The sequence below is a fragment of the Salmo salar genome, unplaced genomic scaffold, assembly GCF_905237065.1.
Source record: "Salmo salar unplaced genomic scaffold, Ssal_v3.1, whole genome shotgun sequence".
NCBI classification, from domain to species: domain Eukaryota; kingdom Metazoa; phylum Chordata; class Actinopteri; order Salmoniformes; family Salmonidae; genus Salmo; species Salmo salar.
The window spans coordinates 25001-52846 of NW_025550502.1; the positions used below are offsets into that span (position 1 = coordinate 25001).

Consider the following 27846-nt stretch of genomic DNA (forward strand, 5'->3'; position numbering starts at 1 on the left):
TATAGATTAGTATTTGATCATCTAATATGTTTTAGATTAGTATTTGATCATCTAATATGTTTTAGATTAGTATTTGATCATCTAATATGTTTTAGATTAGTATTTGATCATCTAATATGTTTTAGATTAGTATTTGATCATCTAATATGTTTTAGATTAGTATTTGATCATCTAATATGTTTTAGATTAGTATTTGATCATCTAATATGTTTTAGATTAGTATTTGATCATCTAATATGTTTTAGATTAGTATTTGATCATCTAATATGTTTTAGATTAGTATTTGATCATCTAATATGTTTTAGATTAGTATTTGATCATCTAATATGTTTTAGATTAGTATTTGATCATTATGTTTTTGCTCTTTTGTTCTTTGTTGTAGATCCAATCAGATTGGAGAAGTGGTTCATCCACACATCTCCGTTTTGGATAGATAACTATCCGTGTTGTTGTTTGTTTAGTGTTTGGAGAAGTGGTTCATCCACACATCTCCGTTCTGGATAGATAACTATCCGTGTTGTTGTTTGTTTAGTGTTTGGAGAAGTGGTTCATCCACACATCTCCGTTTTGGATAGATAACTATCCGTGTTGTTGTCTCTTCAGTGTTTTCCAATTTTCCCAGAAGTGGAATCTTTAGTTACATTGATCTGATTTCTGACGTGCTGTTCCTTCTTTCTCCGTAGTGTATTTCTGTAGTGTTTTAGTGATTCACCGTAGTGAAGGCGTAGACTCAGGGGTTTCTGGGTTTTCTGTGTTTTTGGTTGGACAAGTTTCTCAATTTCTTTCTTAGGTTTTTGCATTCTTCATTAAACCATTTGTCATTGTTGTTCATCTCTCTCGCTCCATTTCTCTCGCTCTCTCTCTCTCTTCCCCTCCCTCCCTCCCTCCCTCCCTCCCTCCCTCCCTCCCTCCCTCCCTCCCTCCCTCTCTCTCTTCCATTCTCCCTCCCTCCCTCCTTTCTCCCTCCCTCTCTCTCTCTCTCTCCTCCCTCCTCCTCCCTCCTCTCTTCCCTCCCTCCTCCCTCCCTCCTCCCTCCCTCCCTCCCTCCCTCCCTCCCTCCCTCCTTTCTCCCTCCCTCCCTCCCTCTCTCTCTCTCTTCCCTTCCTCCCTCCCTCCCTCCCTCCCTCCCTCCCTCCCTCCCTCCCTCCCTCCCTCCCTCCCTCCCTCTCTTCCTCCCTCCCTCCCTCCCTCCCTCCCTCCCTCCCTCTCTTCCCTTCTCCTCCCTCCCTCCCTCCCTCCCTCCCCTCTCTCTCCCTCCCTCCCTCCCTCCCTCCCTCTCTTCCCTTCACCTTCCTTTCTCATTCTCCCTTTCCCGTTAGGTCTAGATCGTAGATAGTATAGTATAGTATAGTAGACGTATAGAGATTGTGTGAGTGTTGTAATGTTTGCTCTCCTAAGGGATTAGGTATCCTTACAGTGACTCCTCTGACTTCTCAAACACTCCCCAAGGCTGCAGAACACACACACACACACACACACACACACACACACACACACACACACACACACACACAGCTCTGACCCCCCACACCTGCCCTTTGACCCCTGTTTAGTTTCTAACCTACTCAGCCCATCAGATTGTGTGTGAGCCTTAGAGAACGGAGTCTGTCAGCTAACTCGTGTGTGTGTGTGTGTGTGTGTGTGTGTGTGTGTGTGTGTGTGTGTGTGTGTGTGTGTGTGTGTGTGTGGTCAGATGGGCCAGTCCGATTACCCATCATTAGGCTCAGAGTGCTGCTGTTGTCCTGCCAACGAGGGTGTCAGTCCTAACTATTGTCAAGGGGCCGAGTCAGGCTAATGACTCTTAAGATCCTTCATCTCTGATTGGCCAATACAGAAACCAATAGACGCACATTCAATACATGCGCACACACACACACACACACATACATACACACACACACACACACACACACACACACACACACACACACACACACACACACACACACATACATACGTACATACGTACATACATACACACACAGAGATACATACACACACACACACACACACACACACACACACACACACACATATATACAGACTCGATACACACACACACACACACATATATACAGACTCGATACACACACACACACCAATACATACAGACTCGATACACACAGTATGAGATTTCATACCAACTACCATCATATTAATGTTACATTATTTACACCTGAATGTTATTTAAACGTTATATCACTGTAAAAGTACCACAAGACAGAAGGATCAATAATTAGTTATAAAAAGTAAGTGATACTGTCAAGTCGATATTTGGGAAAGAATCATTTTTAATTGTAACAGACATTGTTGATTGTACATTTAAAGATGTTATTGATTCTTAACATTGCCAACCGTTTTTATTTAGAGAAAAAAATCTCCCTTTTGTGATTAGGAGGCTTGTTCAATGTTATGATCTCAAATCGGCGACAGGATATTGGCTCCACCTAGTGGTCATCAACAGTATTACAGCCTCAGCGAGATACAGGGTGTTGGCACCACCTAGTGGTCATCAACAGTATTACAGCCTCAGAGATACAGGGTATTGGCACCACCTAGTGGTCATCAACAGTATTACAGCCTCAGAGAGATACAGGGTATTGCCACCACCTAGTGGTCATCAACAGTATTACAGCCTCAGAGAGATACAGGGTGTTGGTACCACCTAGTGGTCATCAACAATATTACAGCCACCTCAGAGAGATACAGGGTGTTGGCACCACCTAGTGGTCATCAACAGTATTACAGCCTCCTCAGAGAGATACAGGGTATTGGCACCACCTAGTGGTCATCAACAGTATTACAGCCTCAGAGAGATACAGGGTATTGGTACCACCTAGTGGTCATCAACAGTATTACAGCCTCAGAGAGATACAGGGTATTGGTACCACCTCAAATCAAATTGTATTTGTCACATGTGCCACATAAAACAGGTGTAGATCTTACAGTGAAATGCTTATTTACAAGCCCTTAACTAACAATGCTGTTTAATAAAAAATAAAAAATAACAGTAACAAATAATTAAAGAGCAGAGGTAAAATAACAGTAGTGAGGCTATATACAGGGTATTACGGTACAGAGTCAATGTGGAGGCTATATACAGGGGGTACCGGTACAGAGTCAATGTGGAGGCTATATACAGGGGGTACCGGTACAGAGTCAATGTGGAGGCTATATACAGGGGGTACCGGTACAGAGTCAATGTGGAAGCTATATACAGGGGGTACCGGTACAGAGTCAATGTGGAGGCTATATACAGGGGGTACCGGTACAGAGTCAATGTGGAGGCTATATACAGGGGGTACCGGTACAGAGTCAATGTGGAGGCTATATACAGGGGGTACCGGTACAGAGTCAATGTGGAGGCTATATACAGGGTATTATGGTACAGAGTCAATGTGGAGGCTATATACAGGGGGTACCGGTACAGAGTCAATGTGGAGGCTATATACAGGGGGTACCGGTACAGAGTCAATGTGGAGGCTATATACAGGGGGTACCGGTACAGAGTCAATGTGGAGGCTATATACAGGGGGTACCGGTACAGAGTCAATGTGGAGGCTATATACAGGGGGTACCGGTACAGAGTCAATGTGGAGGCTATATACAGGGGGTACCGGTACAGAGTCAATGTGGAGGCTATATACAGGGGGGTACCGGTACAGAGTCAATGTGGAGGCTATATACAGGGGATACCGGTACAGAGTCAATGTGGAGGCAATATACAGGGGGTACCGGTACAGAGTCAATGTGGAGGCTATATACAGGGGGTACCGGTACAGAGTCAATGTGGAGACTATATACAGGGGGTTACCGGTACAGAGTCAATGTGGAGGCTATATACAGGGGGTACCGGTACAGAGTCAATGTGGAGGCTATATACAGGGGTTACCGGTACAGAGTCAATGTGGAAGCTATATACAGGGGGTACCGGTACAGAGTCAATGTGGAGGCTATATACAGGGGGTACCGGTACAGAGTCAATGTGGAGACTATATACAGGGGGTACCGGTACAGAGTCAATGTGTGGGGTTACCGGTTAATTGAGGTAATATGTACATGTAGGTAGAGTTGAAGTGACTATGCACAGATAATAAACAGAGAGTAGCAGCAGTGTGGGGGGGGGCATTGCAAATAGTCTGGGTAGCCAATTCATTAGCTGTTCAGGAGTCTTATTGTTTGGGGGTAGAAGCTGTTAAGAAGTCTTTTGGACCTAGACTTGGCGCTCCGGTACCGCTTGCCGTGTGGTAGCAGAGAGAACAATCTATATGACTGGGGTGGCTGGAGTCTTCGACAATTTTTAGGGCCTTCCTCTGACACCGCCTGGTATAGAGGTCCTGGATGGCAGGCAGCTTAGCCCCAGTGATGTACTGGGCCGTATGCATTACCCTCTGTAGTGCCTTGCGGTCAGAGGCTGAGCAGTTGCCATACCAGGCAGTGATGCAACCAGTCAGGATGCTCTCGATGGTGCAGCTGTAGAGCTGATTGAGGATCTGAGGACCTATGCCAAATCTTTTCAGTCTCCTGAGGGGGAAAAGGTTTTGTCGTGCCCTCTTCATGACTGTCTTGGTGTGTTTGGACCATGATAGTTTGCTGGTGTTGTGGACACCAAGGAACTTGAAGCTCTCAACCTGCTCCACTACAGCCCCGTCGATGAGAATGGGGGCGTGCTCGGTCCTCCTTTCCCTGTAGTCCACAATCATCTCCTTTGTCTTGATCACGTTGAGGGAGGTGTTGTTGTCCTGGCACCACACGGCCAGGTCTCTGACCTCCTCTCTATAGGCTTAATTTAGCTCGTCTGGTAGGCTCGTGTCACTGGGCAGCTCGCGGCTGGGCTTCCCTTTGTAGTCTGTAATGGTTTGCAAGCCCTGCCACATCCGATGAGTGTCGGAGCCGGTGTAGTACGATTCGATCTTAGTCCTCTATTGATGCTTTGCCTGTTTGATGGTTCGTCAAAGGGCATAGCGGGATTTATAATAAGCTTCCGGGTTAGAGTCCCGCACCTTGAAAGCAGCAGCTCTACCCTTTAGCTCAGTGTGGATGTTGCCTGTAATCCATGGCTTCTGGTTGGGGTATGTATGTACAATCACTGTGGGGACAACGTCATCAATGCACTTATTGATGAAGCCAGTGACTGATGTGGTGTACTCCTCAATGTCATCGGAAGAATCCCGGAACATGTTCCAGTCTGTTGTAGCAAAACAGTCCTGTAGTTTAGCATCTGCTTCATCTGACCACTTTTTTTATTGAGCGAGTCACTGGTGCTTCCTGCTTTAATTTCAGCTTGTAAGCAGGAATCAGGAGGATAGAATTATGGTCAGATTTGCCAAATGGAGGGCGAGGGAGAGTTTTGTACGTGTCTCAGTGTGTGGAGTAAAGGTGGTCTAGAGTTGTTTTCCCTCTGGTTGCACATTTAACATGCTGATAGAAATGAGGTAAAACGGATTTAAGTTTCCCTGCATTAAAGTCCCCGGCCACTAGGAGCGCCGCCTCTGGATGAGCGTCTTCCTGTTTGCTTATGGCGGTACACAGCTCATTGAGTGCGGTCTTAGTACCAGCGCATCGGTTTGTGTCGGTAAATGGACAGCTACGAAGAATATAGATGAAAACTCTCTTGGTAAATAGTGTGGTCTACAGCTTATCATGAGATACTCTACCTCAGGCCAGCAAAACCTTGAGACTTCTTTAGATTTCGTGCACCAGCTGTCGTTAACAAAATGTACGGCAACATCCGGCGCCAACAGAGATGGCCGCCTCGCTTGGTGTTCTTAGGAAACCATGCAGTATTTTTTTTTTTTTTTTAATGTATTATTTCGTACATTGTTACCCCAGGAAATCTTACGTTTTATTACATACAGCCGGGAAGAACTATTGGCCATATGAGCAACGTCAACTTACCAACATGGCCCTGAAAGAAGTTCACTGGACTCTTTGTAAACTGGAAACCACATATCCTGAGGCTGCATTTATTGTAGCTGGAGATTTTAACAAGGCTAATGTGAAAAATAAGGCTCCCTAAATTCTATCAGCATATCGATTGTGCTACCAGGGCTGGTACAGTGTTCAGGGTTCTCTCTGAGAGGCCAGTGTTCAGGGTTCTCTCTGAGAGGCCAGTTCGGGACAGTGTTCAGGGTTCTCTCTGAGAGGCCAGTGTTCAGGGTTCTCTCTGAGAGGCCAGTGTTCAGGATTCTCTCTGAGAGGCCAGTGTTCAGGGTTCTCTCTGAGAGGCCAGTGTTCAGGGTTCTCTCTGAGAGGCCAGTGTTCAGGGTTCTCTCTGAGAGGCCAGTTTGGGACAGTGTTCAGGGTTCTCTCTGAGAGGCCAGTGTTCAGGGTTCTCTCTGAGAGGCTAGTGTTCAGGGTTCTCTCTGAGAGGCCAGTGTTCAGGGTTCTCTCTGAGAGGCCAGTTTGGGACAGTGTTCAGGGTTCTCTCTGAGAGGCCAGTGTTCAGGGTTCTCTCTGAGAGGCCAATGTTCAGGGTTCTCTCTGAGAGGCCAGTTTGGGACAGTGTTCAGGGTTCTCTCTGAGAGGCCAGTTTGGGACAGTGTTCAGGGTTATCTCTGAGAGGCCAGTTTGGGACAGTGTTTAGGGTTCTTTCTGAGAGGCCAGTTTGGGACAGTGTTCAGGGTTCTCTCTGAGAGGCCAGTTTGGGACAGTGTTCAGGGTTCTCTCTGAGAGGCCAGTTTGGGACAGTGTTCAGGGTTCTCTCTGAGAGGCCAGTTTGGGACAGTGTTCAGGGTTATCTCTGAGAGGCCAGTTTGGGACAGTGTTCAGGGTTCTCTCTGAGAGGCCAGTGTTCAGGGTTCTTTCTGAGAGGCCAGTTTGGGACAGTGTTTAGGGTTCTCTCTGAGAGGCCAGTTTGGGACAGTGTTTAGGGTTCTCTCTGAGAGGCCAGTTTGGGACAGTGTTCAGGGTTCTCTCTGAGAGGCCAGATTGGGACAGTGTTCAGGGTTCTCTCTGAGAGGCCAGTGTTCAGGGTTCTCTCTGAGAGGCCAGTGTTCAGGGTTCTCTCTGAGAGGCCAGTGTTCAGGGTTCTCTCTGAGAGGCCAGTGTTCAGGGTTCTCTCTGAGAGGCCAGTTTGGGACAGTGTTCAGGGTTCTCTCTGAGAGGCCAGTTTGGGCCAGTGTTCAGGGTTCTCTCTGAGAGGCCAGATTGGGCCAGTGTTCAGGGTTCTCTCTGAGAGGACAGTGTTCAGGGTTCTCTCTGAGAGGCCAGTTTGACGATGACACGTTGCTTCCTCTCTGGTCTCCTGTGGAACCTCTTCTCTTCACACACAGCTTCCTCTGACACACACACACACACACACACACACACACACACACACACACACACACACACACACACACACGTTAACAGAAATCTTTATTATTTTATTGAATCATTGTTTAACCAGGTGTGTGTGTGTGTACCTGTGTCCGGCTGAGTACAGACTGAGGCCAGGCCGAAGAGAGAGAAGATGATGAAGGCGATGATGATGAAGGTCGACTCCAGACCAGAGAACGGCAACTCCATCTACACAAATACACACATTGATTTGACATTATAACTATAATGGTAGATAGAGTTGGAGCTAGGAGCACAAGCATTTCACTACTCCTGCAATAGCATCTGATAAATATGTGTAAGTGACCGATTTGATTTTGTAATACCTTTATTAACCACTCGATGTTACAATACCACCAGTTGTTGCTGGGCAGCAGGTAGCCTGCCGGGTAGGAGCGTTGGGCCAGTAACCAGCAGGTAGCCTGCCGGGTAGGAGCGTTGGGACAGTAACCAGCAGGTAGCCTAGTGGTTAGAGCGTTGGGACAGTAACCAGCAGGTAACCTAGTGGTTAGAGCGTTGGGCCAGTAACCAGCAGGTAGCCTAGTGGTTAGAGCGTTGGGCCAGTAACCAGCAGGTAGCCTAGTGGTTAGAGCGTTGGGCCAGTAACCAGCAGGTAGCCTAGTGGTTAGAGCGTTGGGCCAGTAACCAGCAGGCAGCCTAGTGGTTAGAGCGTTGGGCCAGTATCCAGCAGGTAGCCTGCCGGGTAGGAGCGTTGGGACAGTAACCAGCAGGTAGCCTAGTGGTTAGAGCGTTGGGCCAGTAACCAGCAGGTAGCCTGCCGGGTAGGAGCGTTGGGCCAGTAACCAGCAGGTAGCCTGCCGGGTAGGAGCGTTGGGCCAGTAACCAGCAGGTAGCCTAGTGGTTAGAGCGTTGGGCCAGTAACCAGCAGGTAGCCTAGTGGTTAGAGCGTTGGGCCAGTAACCAGCAGGTAGCCTAGTGGTTAGAGCGTTCGGCCAGTAACCAGCAGGTAGCCTAGTGGTTAGAGAGTTGGGCCAGTAACCAGCAGGGTAGCCTAGTGGTTAGAGCGTTGGGCCAGTAACCAGCAGGTAGCCTGCCGGGTAGGAGCGTTGGGCCAGTAACCAGCAGGTAGCCTAGTGGTTAGAGCGTTGGGCCAGTAACCAGCAGGCAGCCTAGTGGTTAGAGCGTTGGGCCAGTAACCAGCAGGTAGCCTAGTGGTTAGAGCGTTGGGCCAGTAACCAGCAGGCAGCCTAGTGGTTAGAGCGTTGGGCCAGTAACCAGCAGGGTAGCCTAGTGGTTAGATCGTTGGGACAGTAACTGAAAGGCTGCTGGATTGAATCCTAGAGCCGACAAGGTAAAAATCCGTCATTCTGCCCATCAGCAAGGCAGTTAACCAACAACAACAGCTGCTCTCGCGTGACGTGGACGTGAATTAAGGCCCCACACCTCTCTGATTCAGAGGAAGACACATTTCAATCAAATGCATTCAGTTGTACAACGAGCTAGGCATCCCCCAGGGTGGCTGTAATACTGTTGATGACCACTAGGTGGTGCCAATACCCTGTATCTCTCTGAGGCTGTAATACTGTTGATGACCACTAGGTGGTGCCAATACCCTGTATCTCTGAGGCTGTAATACTGTTGATGACCACTAGGTGGTACCAATACCCTGTATCTCTCTGAGGCTGTAATACTGTTGATGACCACTAGGTGGTACCAATACCCTGTATCTCTCTGAGGCTGTAATATTGTTGATGACCACTAGGTGGTACCAATACCCTGTATCTCTCTGAGGAGGCTGTAATATTGTTGATGACCACTAGGTGGTACCAATACCCTGTATCTCTCTGAGGAGGCTGTAATGCTGTTGATGACCACTAGGTGGAGCCAATACCCTGTATCTCTCTGAGGCTGTAATATTGTTGATGACCACTAGGTGGTGCCAATACCCTGTATCTCTCTGAGGCTGTAATATTGTTGATGACCACTAGGTTGTACCAATACATATCAAACATATTTTATCCCTTCATGGAGACATTGGCCGTGTCCGAATACCTGTATGGGGGTCCTTGATACACACGGGAAACTGTTGAGCGTAAAAAACCCATCAGTGAGACAGTTCATGTCTTGATCAGAGGAAGGTGGTCTAACCGCTGAGCTGGTATCTAACCGCTGAACTGGTATCTAACCGCTGAACTGGTATCTAACCTCTGAACTGGTATCTAACCTCTGAACTGGTATCTAACCGCTGAACTGGTATCTACTGGTATCTAACCGCTGAACTGGTATCTAACCGCTGAACTGGTATCTAACCTCTGAACTGGTATCTAACCGCTGAACTGGTATCTAACCGCTGAACTGGTATCTAACCTCTGAACTGGTATCTAACCGCTGAACTGGTATCTAACCTCTGAACTGGTATCTAACCTCTGAACTGGTATCTAACCTCTGAGCTGGTATCTAACCGCTGAACTGGTATCTAACCTCTGAACTGGTATCTAACCGCTGAACTGGTATCTACTGGTATCTAACCTCTGAACTGGTATCTAACCGCTGAGCTGGTATCTAACCGCTGAACTGGTATCTAACCGCTGAGCTGGTATCTAACCGCTGAACTGGTATCTAACCTCTGAACTGGTATCTAACCTCTGAACTGGTATCTAACCTCTGAGCTGGTATCTAACCTCTGAACTGGTATCTAACCTCTGAGCTGGTATCTAACCGCTGAACTGGTATCTAACCTCTGAGCTGGTATCTAACCGCTGAACTGGTATCTAACCTCTGAGCTGGTATCTAACCGCTGAGCTGGTATCTAACCTCTGAGCTGGTATCTAACCACTGAACTGGTATCTAACCGCTGAACTGGTATCTAACCTCTGAACTGGTATCTAACCTCTGAACTGGTATCTATCCGCTGAACTGGTATCTAACCTCTGAACTGGTATCTAACCGCTGAACTGGTATCTAACCGCTGAACTGGTATCTAACCTCTGAGCTGGTATCTAACCGCTGAACTGGTATCTAACCGCTGAGCTGGTATCTAACCGCTGAGCTGGTATCTAACCTCTGAACTGGTATCTAACCGCTGAACTGGTATCTAACCGCTGAACTGGTATCTAACCGCTGAGCTGGTATCTAAGCGCTGAACTGGTATCTAACCGCTGAACTGGTATCTAACCTCTGAACTGGTATCTAACCGCTGAACTGGTATCTAACCTCTGAACTGGTATCTAACCTCTGAACTGGTATCTAACCTCTGAGCTGGTATCTAACCGCTGAACTGGTATCTAACCTCTGAACTGGTATCTAACCGCTGAACTGGTATCTACTGGTATCTAACCTCTGAACTGGTATCTAACCGCTGAGCTGGTATCTAACCGCTGAACTGGTATCTAACCGCTGAGCTGGTATCTAACCGCTGAACTGGTATCTAACCTCTGAACTGGTATCTAACCTCTGAACTGGTATCTAACCTCTGAGCTGGTATCTAACCTCTGAACTGGTATCTAACCTCTGAGCTGGTATCTAACCGCTGAACTGGTATCTAACCTCTGAGCTGGTATCTAACCGCTGAACTGGTATCTAACCTCTGAGCTGGTATCTAACCGCTGAGCTGGTATCTAACCTCTGAGCTGGTATCTAACCACTGAACTGGTATCTAACCGCTGAACTGGTATCTAACCTCTGAACTGGTATCTAACCTCTGAACTGGTATCTATCCGCTGAACTGGTATCTAACCTCTGAACTGGTATCTAACCGCTGAACTGGTATCTAACCGCTGAACTGGTATCTAACCTCTGAGCTGGTATCTAACCGCTGAACTGGTATCTAACCGCTGAGCTGGTATCTAACCGCTGAGCTGGTATCTAACCTCTGAACTGGTATCTAACCGCTGAACTGGTATCTAACCGCTGAACTGGTATCTAACCTCTGAACTGGTATCTAACCTCTGAACTGGTATCTAACCTCTGAACTGGTATCTAACCGCTGAACTGGTATACTCAACCGCTGAGCTGGTATCTAACCGCTGAACTGGTATCTAACCTCTGAACTGGTATCTAACCTCTGAACTGGTATCTAACCGCTGAACTGGTATCTAACCTCTGAGCTGGTATCTAACCGCTGAGCTGGTATCTAACCGCTGAACTGGTATCTAACCGCTGAACTGGTATCTAACCTCTGAACTGGTATCTAACCTCTGAACTGGTATCTAACCTCTGAACTGGTATCTAACCGCTGAACTGGTATCTAACCTCTGAACTGGTATCTAACCTCTGAACTGGTATCTAACCTCTGAGCTGGTATCTAACCTCTGAACTGGTATCTAACCTCTGAGCTGGTATCTAACCGCTGAACTGGTATCTAACCTCTGAACTGGTATCTAACCTCTGAACAGGTATCTAACCGCTGAACTGGTATCTAACCTCTGAACTGGTATCTAACCTCTGAACTGGTATCTAACCGCTGAACTGGTATCTAACCTCTGAGCTGGTATCTAACCTCTGAACTGGTATCTAACCTCTGAACTGGTATCTAACCTCTGAGCTGGTATCTAACCTCTGAGCTGGTATCTAACCGCTGAACTGGTATCTAACCTCTGAACTGGTATCTAACCTCTGAACTGGTATCTAACCGCTGAGCTGGTATCTAACCGCTGAACTGGTATCTAACCGCTGAACTGGTATCTAACCGCTGAGCTGGTATCTAACCGCTGAACTGGTATCTAACCGCTGAACTGGTATCTAACCTCTGAACCGGTATCTAACCGCTGAACTGGTATCTAACCTCTGAACTGGTATCTAACCTCTGAGCTGGTATCTAACCACTGAGCTGGTATCTATCCGCTGAACTGGTATCTAACCTCTGAACCGGTATCTAACCGCTGAACTGGTATCTAACCGCTGAGCTGGTATCTAACCGCTGAACTGGTATCTAACCTCTGAACTGGTATCTAACCTCTGAGCTGGTATCTAACCTCTGAGCTGGTATCTAACCGCTGAGCTGGTATCTATCTGCTGAACTGGTATTCTAACCGCTGAGCTGGTATCTAACCGCTGAACTGGTATCTAACCGCTGAGCTGGTATCTAACCGCTGAGCTGGTATCTAACCGCTGAACTGGTATCTAACCGCTGAACTGGTATCTAACCGCTGAGCTGGTATCTAATCTAACCAGTGAGCTGGTATCTAACCGCTGAACTGGTATCTAACCGCTGAACTGGTATCTAACCACTGAACTGGTATCTAACCGCTGAAATGGTATCTAACCGCTGAGCTGGTATCTAACCGCTGAGCTGGTATCTAACCGCTGAGCTGGTATCTAACCGCTGAACTGGTATCTAACCGCTGAACTGGTATCTAACCGCTGAGCTGGTATCTAAACGCTGAGCTGGTATCTAACCGCTGAGCTGGTATCTAACCGCTGAGCTGGTATCTAACCGCTGAACTGGTATCGCTGAGCTGGTATCTATCCGCTGAGCTGGTATCTAACCGCTGAGCTGGTATCTAACCGCTGAGCTGGTATCTAACCGCTGAGCTGGTATCTAACCGCTGAACCGGTATCTAACCGCTGAGCTGGTATCGCTGAACTGGTATCTAACCGCTGAGCTGGTATCTAACCGCTGAGCTGGTATCTAACCGCTGAACCGGTATCTAACCGCTGAGCTGGTATCTAACCGCTGAGCTGGTATCGCTGAGCTGGTATCTAACCGCTGAGCTGGTATCTAACCGCTGAGCTGGTATCTAACCGCTGAACTGGTATCTAACCGCTGAACTGGTATCTAACCGCTGAGCTGGTATCTAACCGCTGAACTGGTATCTCAACCGCTGAGCTGGTATCTAACCGCTGAACTGGTATCTAACCGCTGAGCTGGTATCTAACCGCTGAACTGGTATCTAACCGCTGAACTGGTATCGCTGAGCTGGTATCTAACCGCTGAGCTGGTATCTAACCGCTGAGCTGGTATCTATCCGCTGAACTGGTATCTAACCTCTGAACCGGTATCTAACCGCTGAACTGGTATCTAACCGCTGAGCTGGTATCTAACCTCTGAGCTGGTATCTAACCGCTGAACTGGTATCTAACCGCTGAGCTGGTATCTAACGTCTGAACTGGTATCTAACCTCTGAACTGGTATCTAACCTCTGAACTGGTATCTAACCGCTGAACTGGTATCTAACCGCTGAGCTGGTATCTAACCTCTGAACTGGTATCTAACCTCTGAACTGGTATCTAACCTCTGAGCTGGTATCTAACCTCTGAACTGGTATCTAACCTCTGAACTGGTATCTATCCGCTGAACTGGTATCTAACCGCTGAACTGGTATCTAACCTCTGAACTGGTATCTAACCTCTGAACTGGTATCTAACCTCTGAACTGGTATCTAACCGCTGAACTGGTATCTAACCGCTGAACTGGTATCTAACCTCTGAACTGGTATCTAACCTCTGAACTGGTATCTAACCTCTGAGCTGGTATCTAACCTCTGAACTGGTATCTAACCTCTGAGCTGGTATCTAACCGCTGAACTGGTATCTAACCTCTGAACTGGTATCTAACCTCTGAACAGGTATCTAACCGCTGAACTGGTATCTAACCTCTGAACTGGTATCTAACCTCTGAACTGGTATCTAACCGCTGAACTGGTATCTAACCTCTGAGCTGGTATCTAACCTCTGAACTGGTATCTAACCTCTGAACTGGTATCTAACCTCTGAGCTGGTATCTAACCTCTGAGCTGGTATCTAACCGCTGAACTGGTATCTAACCTCTGAACTGGTATCTAACCTCTGAACTGGTATCTAACCGCTGAGCTGGTATCTAACCGCTGAACTGGTATCTAACCGCTGAACTGGTATCTAACCGCTGAGCTGGTATCTAACCGCTGAACTGGTATCTAACCGCTGAACTGGTATCTAACCTCTGAACCGGTATCTAACCGCTGAACTGGTATCTAACCTCTGAACTGGTATCTAACCTCTGAGCTGGTATCTAACCACTGAGCTGGTATCTATCCGCTGAACTGGTATCTAACCTCTGAACCGGTATCTAACCGCTGAACTGGTATCTAACCGCTGAGCTGGTATCTAACCGCTGAACTGGTATCTAACCTCTGAACTGGTATCTAACCTCTGAGCTGGTATCTAACCTCTGAGCTGGTATCTAACCGCTGAGCTGGTATCTATCTGCTGAACTGGTATCTAACCGCTGAGCTGGTATCTAACCGCTGAACTGGTATCTAACCGCTGAGCTGGTATCTAACCGCTGAGCTGGTATCTAACCGCTGAGCTGGTATCTAACCGCTGAACTGGTATCTAACCGCTGAACTGGTATCTAACCGCTGAGCTGGTATCTAATCTAACCAGTGAGCTGGTATCTAACCGCTGAACTGGTATCTAACCGCTGAACTGGTATCTAACCACTGAACTGGTATCTAACCGCTGAAATGGTATCTAACCGCTGAGCTGGTATCTAACCGCTGAGCTGGTATCTAACCGCTGAGCTGGTATCTAACCGCTGAACTGGTATCTAACCGCTGAACTGGTATCTAACCGCTGAGCTGGTATCTAAACGCTGAGCTGGTATCTAACCGCTGAGCTGGTATCTAACCGCTGAGCTGGTATCTAACCGCTGAGCTGGTATCTAACCGCTGAACTGGTATCGCTGAGCTGGTATCTATCCGCTGAGCTGGTATCTAACCGCTGAGCTGGTATCTAACCGCTGAGCTGGTATCTAACCGCTGAGCTGGTATCTAACCGCTGAACCGGTATCTAACCGCTGAGCTGGTATCGCTGAACTGGTATCTAACCACTGAGCTGGTATCTAACCGCTGAGCTGGTATCTAACCGCTGAACCGGTATCTAACCGCTGAGCTGGTATCTAACCGCTGAGCTGGTATCGCTGAGCTGGTATCTAACCGCTGAGCTGGTATCTAACCGCTGAGCTGGTATCTAACCGCTGAACTGGTATCTAACCGCTGAACTGGTATCTAACCGCTGAGCTGGTATCTAACCGCTGAACTGGTATCTAACCGCTGAGCTGGTATCTAACCGCTGAACTGGTATCTAACCGCTGAGCTGGTATCTAACCGCTGAACTGGTATCTAACCGCTGAACTGGTATCGCTGAGCTGGTATCTAACCGCTGAGCTGGTATCTAACCGCTGAGCTGGTATCTATCCGCTGAACTGGTATCTAACCTCTGAACCGGTATCTAACCGCTGAACTGGTATCTAACCGCTGAGCTGGTATCTAACCGCTGAACTGGTATCTAACCTCTGAGCTGGTATCTAACCTCTGAGCTGGTATCTAACCGCTGAGCTGGTATCTATCCGCTGAACTGGTATCTAACCGCTGAGCTGGTATCTAACCGCTGAACTGGTATCTAACCGCTGAGCTGGTATCTAACCGCTGAGCTGGTATCTAACCGCTGAGCTGGTATCTAATCTAACCAGTGAGCTGGTATCTAACCGCTGAACTGGTATCTAACCGCTGAACTGGTATCTAACCACTGAACTGGTATCTAACCGCTGAAATGGTATCTAACCGCTGAACTGGTATCTAACCGCTGAGCTGGTATCTAACCGCTGAGCTGGTATCTAACCGCTGAGCTGGTATCTAACCGCTGAACTGGTATCTAACCGCTGAGCTGGTATCTAAATGCTGAGCTGGTATCTAACCGCTGAGCTGGTATCTAACCGCTGAACTGGTATCTAACCGCTGAACTGGTATCTATCCGCTGAGCTGGTATCCAACCGCTGAGCTGGTATCCTAACCACTGAACTGGTATCTAACCGCTGAACTGGTATCGCTGAGCTGGTATCTAACCGCTGAGCTGGTATCTATCCGCTGAGCTGGTATCTAACCGCTGAGCTGGTATCTAACCGCTGAGCTGGTATCTAACCGCTGAGCTGGTATCTAACCGCTGAACCGGTATCCAACCGCTGAGCTGGTATCTAACCGCTGAGCTGGTATCGCTGAGCTGGTATCTAACCGCTGAGCTGGTATCTAACCGCTGAGCTGGTATCTAACCGCTGAACTGGTATCTAACCGCTGAACTGGTATCTAACCGCTGAGCTGGTATCTAACCGCTGAACTGGTATCTAACCGCTGAGCTGGTATCTAACCGCTGAGCTGGTATCTAACCGCTGAACTGGTATCTAACCGCTGAACTGGTATCGCTGAGCTGGTATCTAACCGCTGAGCTGGTATCTAACCGCTGAACTGGTATCTATCCGCTGAGCTGGTATCTAACCGCTGAGCTGGTATCTAACCGCTGAACCGGTATCTAACCGCTGTGCTGGTATCTAACCGCTTAGCTGGTATCGCTGAACTGGTATCTAACCGCTGAGCTGGTATCGCTGAGCTGGTATCTAACCGCTGAGCTGGTATCTAACCGCTGAACTGGTATCTAACCGCTGAGCTGGTATCTAACCGCTGAACTGGTATCTAACCGCTGAGCTGGTATCTAACCGCTGAGCTGGTATCTAACAGCTGAACTGGTATCTAACCGCTGAGCTGGTATCTAACCGCTGAGCTGGTATCTAACCGCTGAACTGGTATCTAACCGCTGAACTGGTATCTAACCGCTGAACTGGTATCTAACCGCTGAGCTGGTATCTAACCGCTGAGCTGGTATCTAACCGCTGAACTGGTATCTAATCGCTGAACTGGTATCTAACCGCTGAACTGGTATCTAACCGCTGAACTGGTATCTAATCGCTGAACTGGTATCTAACCGCTGAACTGGTATCTAACCGCTGAACTGGTAACTAACCGCTGAGCTGGTATCTAACCGCTGAGCTGGTATCTAACCGCTGAACTGGTATCTAATCGCTGAACTGGTATCTAACCGCTGAACTGGTATCTAACCGCTGAACTGGTATCTAACCGCTGAGCTGGTATCTAACCGCTGAGCTGGTATCTAATCTAACCGCTGAGCTGGTATCTAATCCTAACCGCTGAGCTGGTATCTAATCTAACCGCTGAGCTGGTATCTAACCGCTGAACTGGTATCTAACCGCTGAACTGGTATCTAACCACTGAACTGGTATCTAACCGCTGAGCTGGTATCTAACCGCTCAGCTGGTATCTAACCGCTGAGCTGGTATCTAACCGCTGAACTGGTATCTAACCGCTGAGCTGGTATCTAATCCAACCGCTGAGCTGGTATCTAACCGCTGAGCTGGTATCGCTGAACTGGTATCTAACCACTGAGCTGGTATCTAACCGCTGAGCTGGTATCTAACCGCTGAGCTGGTATCTAACCGCTGAACTGGTATCTAACCACTGCTGAACTGGTATCTAACCGCTGAACTGGTATCTAACCGCTGAGCTGGTATCTCAACCGCTGAGCTGGTATCTAACCGCTGAACTGGTATCTAACCGCTGAACTGGTATCTAACCGGACTGGACGCTGAACTGGTATCTAACCGCTGAGCTGGTATCTAACCGCTGAACTGGTATCTAACCGCTGAGCTGGTATCTAACACCGCTGAACTGGTATCTAACCGCTGAACTGGTATCTAACCGCTGAACTGGTATCTAACCGCTGAAATGGTATCTAACCGCTGAGCTGGTATCTAACCGCTGAGCTGGTATCTAACCGCTGAGCTGGTATCTAACCGCTGAACTGGTATCTAACCGCTGAGCTGGTATCTAAACGCTGAGCTGGTATCTAACCGCTGAGCTGGTATCTAACCGCTGAGCTGGTATCTAACCGCTGAGCTGGTATCTAACCGCGACTGGTTCGCTGAGCTGGTATCTATCCGCTGAGCTGGTATCTAACCGCTGAACTGGTATCTAACCGCTGAGCTGGTATCTAACCGCTGAGCTGGTATCTAACCGCTGAACCGGTATCTAACCGCTGAGCTGGTATCGCTGAACTGGTATCTAACCGCTGAGCTGGTATCTAACCGCTGAGCTGGTATCTAACCGCTGAACCGGTATCTAACCGCTGAGCTGGTATCTAACCGCTGAGCTGGTATCGCTGAGCTGGTATCTAACCGCTGAGCTGGTATCTAACCGCTGAGCTGGTATCTAACCGCTGAACTGGTATCTAACCGCTGAACTGGTATCTAACCGCTGAGCTGGTATCTAACCGCTGAACTGGTATCTAACCGCTGAGCTGGTATCTAACCGCTGAACTGGTATCTAACCGCTGAGCTGGTATCTAACCGCTGAACTGGTATCTAACCGCTGAACTGGTATCGCTGAGCTGGTATCTAACCGCTGAGCTGGTATCTAACCGCTGAGCTGGTATCTATCCGCTGAACTGGTATCTAACCTCTGAACCGGTATCTAACCGCTGAACTGGTATCTAACCGCTGAGCTGGTATCTAACCGCTGAACTGGTATCTAACCTCTGAGCTGGTATCTAACCTCTGAGCTGGTATCTAACCGCTGAGCTGGTATCTATCCGCTGAACTGGTATCTAACCGCTGAGCTGGTATCTAACCGCTGAACTGGTATCTAACCGCTGAGCTGGTATCTAACCGCTGAGCTGGTATCTAACCGCTGAGCTGGTATCTAACCGCTGAGCTGGTATCTAATCTAACCAGTGAGCTGGTATCTAACCGCTGAACTGGTATCTAACCGCTGAACTGGTATCTAACCACTGAACTGGTATCTAACCGCTGAAATGGTATCTAACCGCTGAACTGGTATCTAACCGCTGAGCTGGTATCTAACCGCTGAGCTGGTATCTAACCGCTGAGCTGGTATCTAACCGCTGAACTGGTATCTAACCGCTGAGCTGGTATCTAAATGCTGAGCTGGTATCTAACCGCTGAGCTGGTATCTAACCGCTGAACTGGTATCTAACCGCTGAACTGGTATCTATCCGCTGAGCTGGTATCTAACCGCTGAGCTGGTATCTAACCACTGAACTGGTATCTAACCGCTGAACTGGTATCGCTGAGCTGGTATCTAACCGCTGAGCTGGTATCTATCCGCTGAGCTGGTATCTAACCGCTGAGCTGGTATCTAACCGCTGAGCTGGTATCTAACCGCTGAGCTGGTATCTAACCGCTGAACCGGTATCTAACCGCTGAGCTGGTATCTAACCGCTGAGCTGGTATCGCTGAGCTGGTATCTAACCGCTGAGCTGGTATCTAACCGCTGAGCTGGTATCTAACCGCTGAACTGGTATCTAACCGCTGAACTGGTATCTAACCGCTGAGCTGGTATCTAACCGCTGAACTGGTATCTAACCGCTGAGCTGGTATCTAACCGCTGAGCTGGTATCTAACCGCTGAACTGGTATCTATCCGCTGAGCTGGTATCTAACCGCTGAGCTGGTATCTAACCACTGAACTGGTATCTAACCGCTGAAATGGTATCTAACCGCTGAACTGGTATCTAACCGCTGAGCTGGTATCTAACCGCTGAGCTGGTATCTAACCGCTGAGCTGGTATCTAACCGCTGAACTGGTATCTAACCGCTGAGCTGGTATCTAAATGCTGAGCTGGTATCTAACCGCTGAGCTGGTATCTAACCGCTGAACTGGTATCTAACCGCTGAACTGGTATCTATCCGCTGAGCTGGTATCTAACCGCTGAGCTGGTATCTAACCACTGAACTGGTATCTAACGGCTGAACTGGTATCGCTGAGCTGGTATCTAACCGCTGAGCTGGTATCTATCCGCTGAGCTGGTATCTAACCGCTGAGCTGGTATCTAACCGCTGAGCTGGTATCTAACCGCTGAGCTGGTATCTAACCGCTGAACCGGTATCTAACCGCTGAGCTGGTATCTAACCGCTGAGCTGGTATCGCTGAGCTGGTATCTAACCGCTGAGCTGGTATCTAACCGCTGAGCTGGTATCTAACCGCTGAACTGGTATCTAACCGCTGAACTGGTATCTAACCGCTGAGCTGGTATCTAACCGCTGAGCTGGTATCTAACCGCTGAACTGGTATCTAACCGCTGAACTGGTATCGCTGAGCTGGTATCTAACCGCTGAGCTGGTATCTAACCGCTGAACTGGTATCTATCCGCTGAGCTGGTATCTAACTGCTGAGCTGGTATCTAACCGCTGAACCGGTATCTAACCGCTGTGCTGGTATCTAACCGCTTAGCTGGTATCGCTGAACTGGTATCTAACCGCTGAGCTGGTATCGCTGAGCTGGTATCTAACCGCTGAGCTGGTATCTAACCGCTGAACTGGTATCTAACCGCTGAGCTGGTATCTAACCGCTGAACTGGTATCTAACCGCTGAGCTGGTATCTAACCGCTGAGCTGGTATCTAACCGCTGAACTGGTATCTAACCGCTGAACTGGTATCTAACCGCTGAGCTGGTATCTAACCGCTGAGCTGGTATCTAACCGCTGAACTGGTATCTAACCGCTGAACTGGTATCTAACCGCTGAACTGGTATCTAACCGCTGAGCTGGTATCTAACCGCTGAGCTGGTATCTAACCGCTGAACTGGTATCTAATCGCTGAACTGGTATCTAACCGCTGAACTGGTATCTAACCGCTGAACTGGTATCTAATCGCTGAACTGGTATCTAACCGCTGAACTGGTATCTAACCGCTGAACTGGTAACTAACCGCTGAGCTGGTATCTAACCGCTGAGCTGGTATCTAACCGCTGAACTGGTATCTAATCGCTGAACTGGTATCTAACCGCTGAACTGGTATCTAACCGCTGAACTGGTATCTAACCGCTGAGCTGGTATCTAACCGCTGAGCTGGTATCTAATCTAACCGCTGAGCTGGTATCTAATCTAACCGCTGAGCTGGTATCTAATCTAACCGCTGAGCTGGTATCTAACCGCTGAACTGGTATCTAACCGCTGAACTGGTATCTAACCGCTGAACTGGTATCTAACCGCTGAGCTGGTATCTAACCGCTCAGCTGGTATCTAACCGCTGAGCTGGTATCTAACCGCTGAACTGGTATCTAACCGCTGAGCTGGTATCTAATCTAACCGCTGAGCTGGTATCTAACCGCTGAGCTGGTATCGCTGAACTGGTATCTAACCACTGAGCTGGTATCTAACCGCTGAGCTGGTATCTAACCGCTGAGCTGGTATCTAACCGCTGAACTGGTATCTAACCACTTAGCTGGTATCTAACTGCTGAACTGGTATCTAACCGCTGAACTGGTATCTAACCGCTGAGCTGGTATCTAACCGCTGAGCTGGTATCTAACCGCTGAACTGGTATCTAACCGCTGAACTGGTATCTAACCGCTGAACTGGTATCTATCCGCTGAGCTGGTATCTAACCGCTGAACTGGTATCTAACCGCTGAGCTGGTATCTAACCGCTGAACTGGTATCTAACCGCTGAGCTGGTATCTAATCTAACCAGTGAGCTGGTATCTAACCGCTGAACTGGTATCTAACCGCTGAACTGGTATCTAACCACTGAACTGGTATCTAACCGCTGAAATGGTATCTAACCGCTGAGCTGGTATCTAACCGCTGAGCTGGTATCTAACCGCTGAGCTGGTATCTAACCGCTGAACTGGTATCTAACCGCTGAACTGGTATCTAACCGCTGAGCTGGTATCTAAACGCTGAGCTGGTATCTAACCGCTGAGCTGGTATCTAACCGCTGAGCTGGTATCTAACCGCTGAGCTGGTATCTAACCGCTGAACTGGTATCGCTGAGCTGGTATCTATCCGCTGAGCTGGTATCTAACCGCTGAGCTGGTATCTAACCGCTGAGCTGGTATCTAACCGCTGAGCTGGTATCTAACCGCTGAACCGGTATCTAACCGCTGAGCTGGTATCGCTGAACTGGTATCTAACCGCTGAGCTGGTATCTAACCGCTGAGCTGGTATCTAACCGCTGAACCGGTATCTAACCGCTGAGCTGGTATCTAACCGCTGAGCTGGTATCGCTGAGCTGGTATCTAACCGCTGAGCTGGTATCTAACCGCTGAGCTGGTATCTAACCGCTGAACTGGTATCTAACCGCTGAACTGGTATCTAACCGCTGAGCTGGTATCTAACCGCTGAACTGGTATCTAACCGCTGAGCTGGTATCTAACCGCTGAACTGGTATCTAACCGCTGAGCTGGTATCTAACCGCTGAACTGGTATCTAACCGCTGAACTGGTATCGCTGAGCTGGTATCTAACCGCTGAGCTGGTATCTAACCGCTGAGCTGGTATCTATCCGCTGAACTGGTATCTAACCTCTGAACCGGTATCCAACCGCTGAACTGGTATCTAACCGCTGAGCTGGTATCTAACCGCTGAACTGGTATCTAACCTCTGAGCTGGTATCTAACCTCTGAGCTGGTATCTAACCGCTGAGCTGGTATCTATCCGCTGAACTGGTATCTAACCGCTGAGCTGGTATCTAACCGCTGAACTGGTATCTAACCGCTGAGCTGGTATCTAACCGCTGAGCTGGTATCTAACCGCTGAGCTGGTATCTAACCGCTGAGCTGGTATCTAATCTAACCAGTGAGCTGGTATCTAACCGCTGAACTGGTATCTAACCGCTGAACTGGTATCTAACCACTGAACTGGTATCTAACCGCTGAAATGGTATCTAACCGCTGAACTGGTATCTAACCGCTGAGCTGGTATCTAACCGCTGAGCTGGTATCTAACCGCTGAGCTGGTATCTAACCGCTGAACTGGTATCTAACCGCTGAGCTGGTATCTAAATGCTGAGCTGGTATCTAACCGCTGAGCTGGTATCTAACCGCTGAACTGGTATCTAACCGCTGAACTGGTATCTATCCGCTGAGCTGGTATCTAACCGCTGAGCTGGTATCTAACCACTGAACTGGTATCTAACCGCTGAACTGGTATCGCTGAGCTGGTATCTAACCGCTGAGCTGGTATCTATCCGCTGAGCTGGTATCTAACCGCTGAGCTGGTATCTAACCGCTGAGCTGGTATCTAACCGCTGAGCTGGTATCTAACCGCTGAACCGGTATCTAACCGCTGAGCTGGTATCTAACCGCTGAGCTGGTATCGCTGAGCTGGTATCTAACCGCTGAGCTGGTATCTAACCGCTGAGCTGGTATCTAACCGCTGAACTGGTATCTAACCGCTGAACTGGTATCTAACCGCTGAGCTGGTATCTAACCGCTGAACTGGTATCTAACCGCTGAGCTGGTATCTAACCGCTGAGCTGGTATCTAACCGCTGAACTGGTATCTAACCGCTGAACTGGTATCGCTGAGCTGGTATCTAACCGCTGAGCTGGTATCTAACCGCTGAACTGGTATCTATCCGCTGAGCTGGTATCTAACCGCTGAGCTGGTATCTAACCGCTGAACCGGTATCTAACCGCTGTGCTGGTATCTAACCGCTTAGCTGGTATCGCTGAACTGGTATCTAACCGCTGAGCTGGTATCGCTGAGCTGGTATCTAACCGCTGAGCTGGTATCTAACCGCTGAACTGGTATCTAACCGCTGAGCTGGTATCTAACCGCTGAACTGGTATCTAACCGCTGAGCTGGTATCTAACCGCTGAACTGGTATCTAACCGCTGAACTGGTATCTAACCGCTGAGCTGGTATCTAACCGCTGAGCTGGTATCTAACCGCTGAACTGGTATCTAACCGCTGAACTGGTATCTAACCGCTGAACTGGTATCTAACCGCTGAGCTGGTATCTAACCGCTGAGCTGGTATCTAACCGCTGAACTGGTATCTAATCGCTGAACTGGTATCTAACCGCTGAACTGGTATCTAACCGCTGAACTGGTATCTAATCGCTGAACTGGTATCTAACCGCTGAACTGGTATCTAACCGCTGAACTGGTATCTAACCGCTGAACTGGTAACTAACCGCTGAGCTGGTATCTAACCGCTGAGCTGGTATCTAACCGCTGAACTGGTATCTAATCGCTGAACTGGTATCTAACCGCTGAACTGGTATCTAACCGCTGAGCTGGTATCTAACCGCTGAGCTGGTATCTAATCTAACCGCTGAGCTGGTATCTAATCTAACCGCTGAGCTGGTATCTAATCTAACCGCTGAGCTGGTATCTAACCGCTGAACTGGTATCTAACCGCTGAACTGGTATCTAACCGCTGAACTGGTATCTAACCGCTGAGCTGGTATCTAACCGCTCAGCTGGTATCTAACCGCTGAGCTGGTATCTAACCGCTGAACTGGTATCTAACCGCTGAGCTGGTATCTAATCTAACCGCTGAGCTGGTATCTAACCGCTGAGCTGGTATCGCTGAACTGGTATCTAACCACTGAGCTGGTATCTAACCGCTGAGCTGGTATCTAACCGCTGAGCTGGTATCTAACCGCTGAACTGGTATCTAACCGCTTAGCTGGTATCTAACTGCTGAACTGGTATCTAACCGCTGAACTGGTATCTAACCGCTGAGCTGGTATCTAACCGCTGAGCTGGTATCTAACCGCTGAACTGGTATCTAACCGCTGAACTGGTATCTAACCGCTGAACTGGTATCTATCCGCTGAGCTGGTATCTAACCGCTGAACTGGTATCTAACCGCTGAGCTGGTATCTAACCGCTGAACTGGTATCTAACCGCTGAGCTGGTATCTAACCGCTGAACTGGTATCTATCCGCTGAGCTGGTATCTAACCGCTGAGCTGGTATCTAACCGCTGAGCTGGTATCTAACCGCTGAGCTGGTATCTAACCGCTGTGCTGGTATCTAACCGCTGAGCTGGTATCTAACCGCTGAGCTGGTATCTAATCTAACCGCTGAGCTGGTATCTAACCGCTGAGCTGGTATCGCTGAACTGGTATCTAACCACTGAGCTGGTATCTAACCGCTGAACTGGTATCTAACCGCTGAGCTGGTATCTAACCGCTGAACTGGTATCTAACCGCTGAACTGGTATCTAACCGCTGAGCTGGTATCTAACCGCTGAACTGGTATCTATCCGCTGAGCTGGTATCTAACCGCTGAACTGGTATCTAACCGCTGAGCTGGTATCTAAGCGCTGAACTGGTATCTAACCGCTGAGCTGGTATCTAACCGCTGAACTGGTATCTATCCGCTGAGCTGGTATCTAACCGCTGAGCTGGTATCTAACCGCTGAGCTGGTATCTAACCGCTGTGCTGGTATCTAACCGCTGAGCTGGTATCTAACCGCTGAGCTGGTATCTAATCTAACCGCTGAGCTGGTATCTAACCGCTGAGCTGGTATCGCTGAACTGGTATCTAACCACTGAGCTGGTATCTAACCGCTGAACTGGTATCTAACCGCTGAGCTGGTATCTAACCGCTGAGCTGGTATCTAACCGCTGAACTGGTATCTAACCGCTGAACTGGTATCTAACCGCTGAACTGGTATCTAACCGCTGAACTGGTATCTAACCACTGAGCTGGTATCTAACCGCTGAACTGGTATCTAACCGCTGAGCTGGTATCTAACCGCTGAACTGGTATCTAACCGCTGAGCTGGTATCTAACCGCTGAGCTGGTATCTAACCGCTGAACTGGTATCTAACCGCTGAACTGGTATCTAACCGCTGAACTGGTATCTAACCGCTGAGCTGGTATCTAACCGCTGAACTGGTATCTAACCGCTGAGCTGGTATCTAACCGCTCAACTGGTATCTAACCGCTGAACTGGTATCTAACCGCTGAACTGGTATCTAACCGCTGAGCTGGTATCTAACCGCTGAGCTGGTATCTAACCGCTGAACTGGTATCTAACCGCTGAACTGGTATCTAACCGCTGAGCCGGTATCTAACCGCTGAGCTGGTATCTAACCGCTGAGCTGGTATCTAACCGCTGAACTGGTATCTAACCGCTGAACTGGTATCTAACCGCTGAGCTGGTATCTAACTTCAATATTTTCCCTATCTTCATTTTCAAATGTATTTATTTGAACAGATGAGGGCAGATCCAATTTGCTGATTTCCCGTGAATGGTTCTTGGTCGCCCCATTCCTAGAAACGGCCCTGCGTCTCATAAACCAGGTTGGTTTATGATTGACTTTATCTAATACTGCTCTTATCTTTAGTTCACCTGGGTATTCCTATTCCAGTCTGTGTGAGACAGAGAGATAGAGGTTACTTTACTTGCTTTGGCAATGTTAACATGTGTTTTCCCAAGCCAATAAAGCCCTTAAACTGAGTAGAAGTAGAGAGCGAGGTAGACAGAGGTAGAGGGACGGAGGTAGAGGGACAGGTGGAGGGACAGAGGTGGAGGGACGGAGGTGGAGGGACGGAGGTGGAGGGACGGAGGTGGAGGGACGGAGGTGGAGGGACGGAGGTGGAGGGACAGAGGGACGGAGGTGTAGGGACGGAGGTGCAGGGACGGAGGTGGAGGGACAGAGGGACGGAGGTGTAGGGACGGAGGTGGAGGGACAGAGGGACGGAGGTGGAGGGACGGAGGTGGAGGGACGGAGGTGGAGGGACAGAGGTGGAGGGACAGAGGTGGAGGGACAGAGGGACAGAGGTAGAGGGACAGAGGTAGAGGGACAGAGGTAGAGGGACGGAGGTAGAGGGACGGAGGTAGAGGGACGGAGGTGGAGGGGACGGAGGTGGAGGGGACGGAGGTGGAGGGACGGAGGTGGAGGACAGAGGTGGAGGGACAGAGGTAGAGGGACAGAGGTAGAGGGACAGAGGGACAGAGGTGGCGGGACAGAGGGACAGAGAGAGAGAGGGACAGTTAATTATAATCTTACTTGTTGTGAAAATGAGTCTGATCCAGGTGTGTTTTAGACCAGTAGTCAGTAGAGTAGTCTGATCCAGGTGTGTTTTAGACCAGTAGTTAGTAGGGTAGTCTGATCCAGTAGTTAGTAGAGTAGTCTGATCCAGTAGTTAGTAGAGTAGTCTGATCCAGTAGTTAGTAGAGTAGTCTGATCCAGTAGTTAGTAGAGTAGTCTGATCCAGTAGTTAGTAGAGTAGTCTGATCCAGTAGTTAGTAGAGTAGTCTGATCCAGTAGTTAGTAGAGTAGTCTGATCCAGTAGTTAGTAGAGTAGTCTGATCCAGGTGTGTTTTAGACCAGTAGTTGGTAGAGTAGTCTGATCCAGTAGTTGGTAGAGTAGTCTGATCCAGTAGTTAGTAGAGTAGTCTGATCCAGTAGTTAGTAGAGTAGTCTGATCCAGTAGTTAGTAGAGTAGTCTGATCCAGGTGTGTTTTAGACCAGTAGTTAGAGGAGTAGTCTGATCCAGTAGTTGGTAGAGTAGTCTGATCCAGTAGTTGGTAGAGTAGTCTGATCCAGTAGTTAGTAGAGTAGTCTGATCCAGTAGTTGGTAGAGTAGTCTGATCCAGTAGTTGGTAGAGTAGTCTGATCCAGTAGTTGGTAGAGTAGTCTGATCCAGTAGTTAGTAGAGTAGTCTGATCCAGTAGTTGGTAGAGTAGTCTGATCCAGTAGTTGGTAGAGTAGTCTGATCCAGTAGTTAGTAGAGTAGTCTGATACAGTAGTTGGTAGAGTAGTCTGATCCAGTAGTTAGTAGAGTAGTCTGATACAGTAGTTAGTAGAGTAGTCTGATCCAGTAGTTAGTAGAGTAGTCTGATCCAGTAGTTAGTAGAGTAGTCTGATACAGTAGTTAGTAGAGTAGTCTGATCCAGTAGTTGGTAGAGTAGTCTGATCCAGTAGTTGGTAGAGTAGTCTGATCCAGTAGTTGGTAGAGTAGTCTGATCCAGTAGTTGG

General features: G+C 48.5%; 2 long non-coding RNA genes across 2 annotated transcripts; both read right to left on the minus strand.

Annotated features, from left to right (window-relative positions):
* Positions 1 to 2271: 2271 nt before the first annotated feature.
* Positions 2272 to 2932, minus strand: LOC123739486 (uncharacterized). Its single transcript, XR_006767726.1, has 2 exons — positions 2892 to 2932; positions 2272 to 2836 (listed from the first exon to the last, which is right to left on the minus strand). It is a non-coding gene; the product is annotated as an uncharacterized lncRNA (long non-coding RNA).
* A 2528-nt stretch (positions 2933 to 5460) lies between these two features.
* LOC123739487 (uncharacterized) lies at positions 5461 to 27507 on the minus strand. The gene is made up of 3 exons (XR_006767727.1): positions 26875 to 27507; positions 7407 to 7509; positions 5461 to 7280 (listed from the first exon to the last, which is right to left on the minus strand). It is a non-coding gene; the product is annotated as an uncharacterized lncRNA (long non-coding RNA).
* Positions 27508 to 27846: the final 339 nt, after the last annotated feature.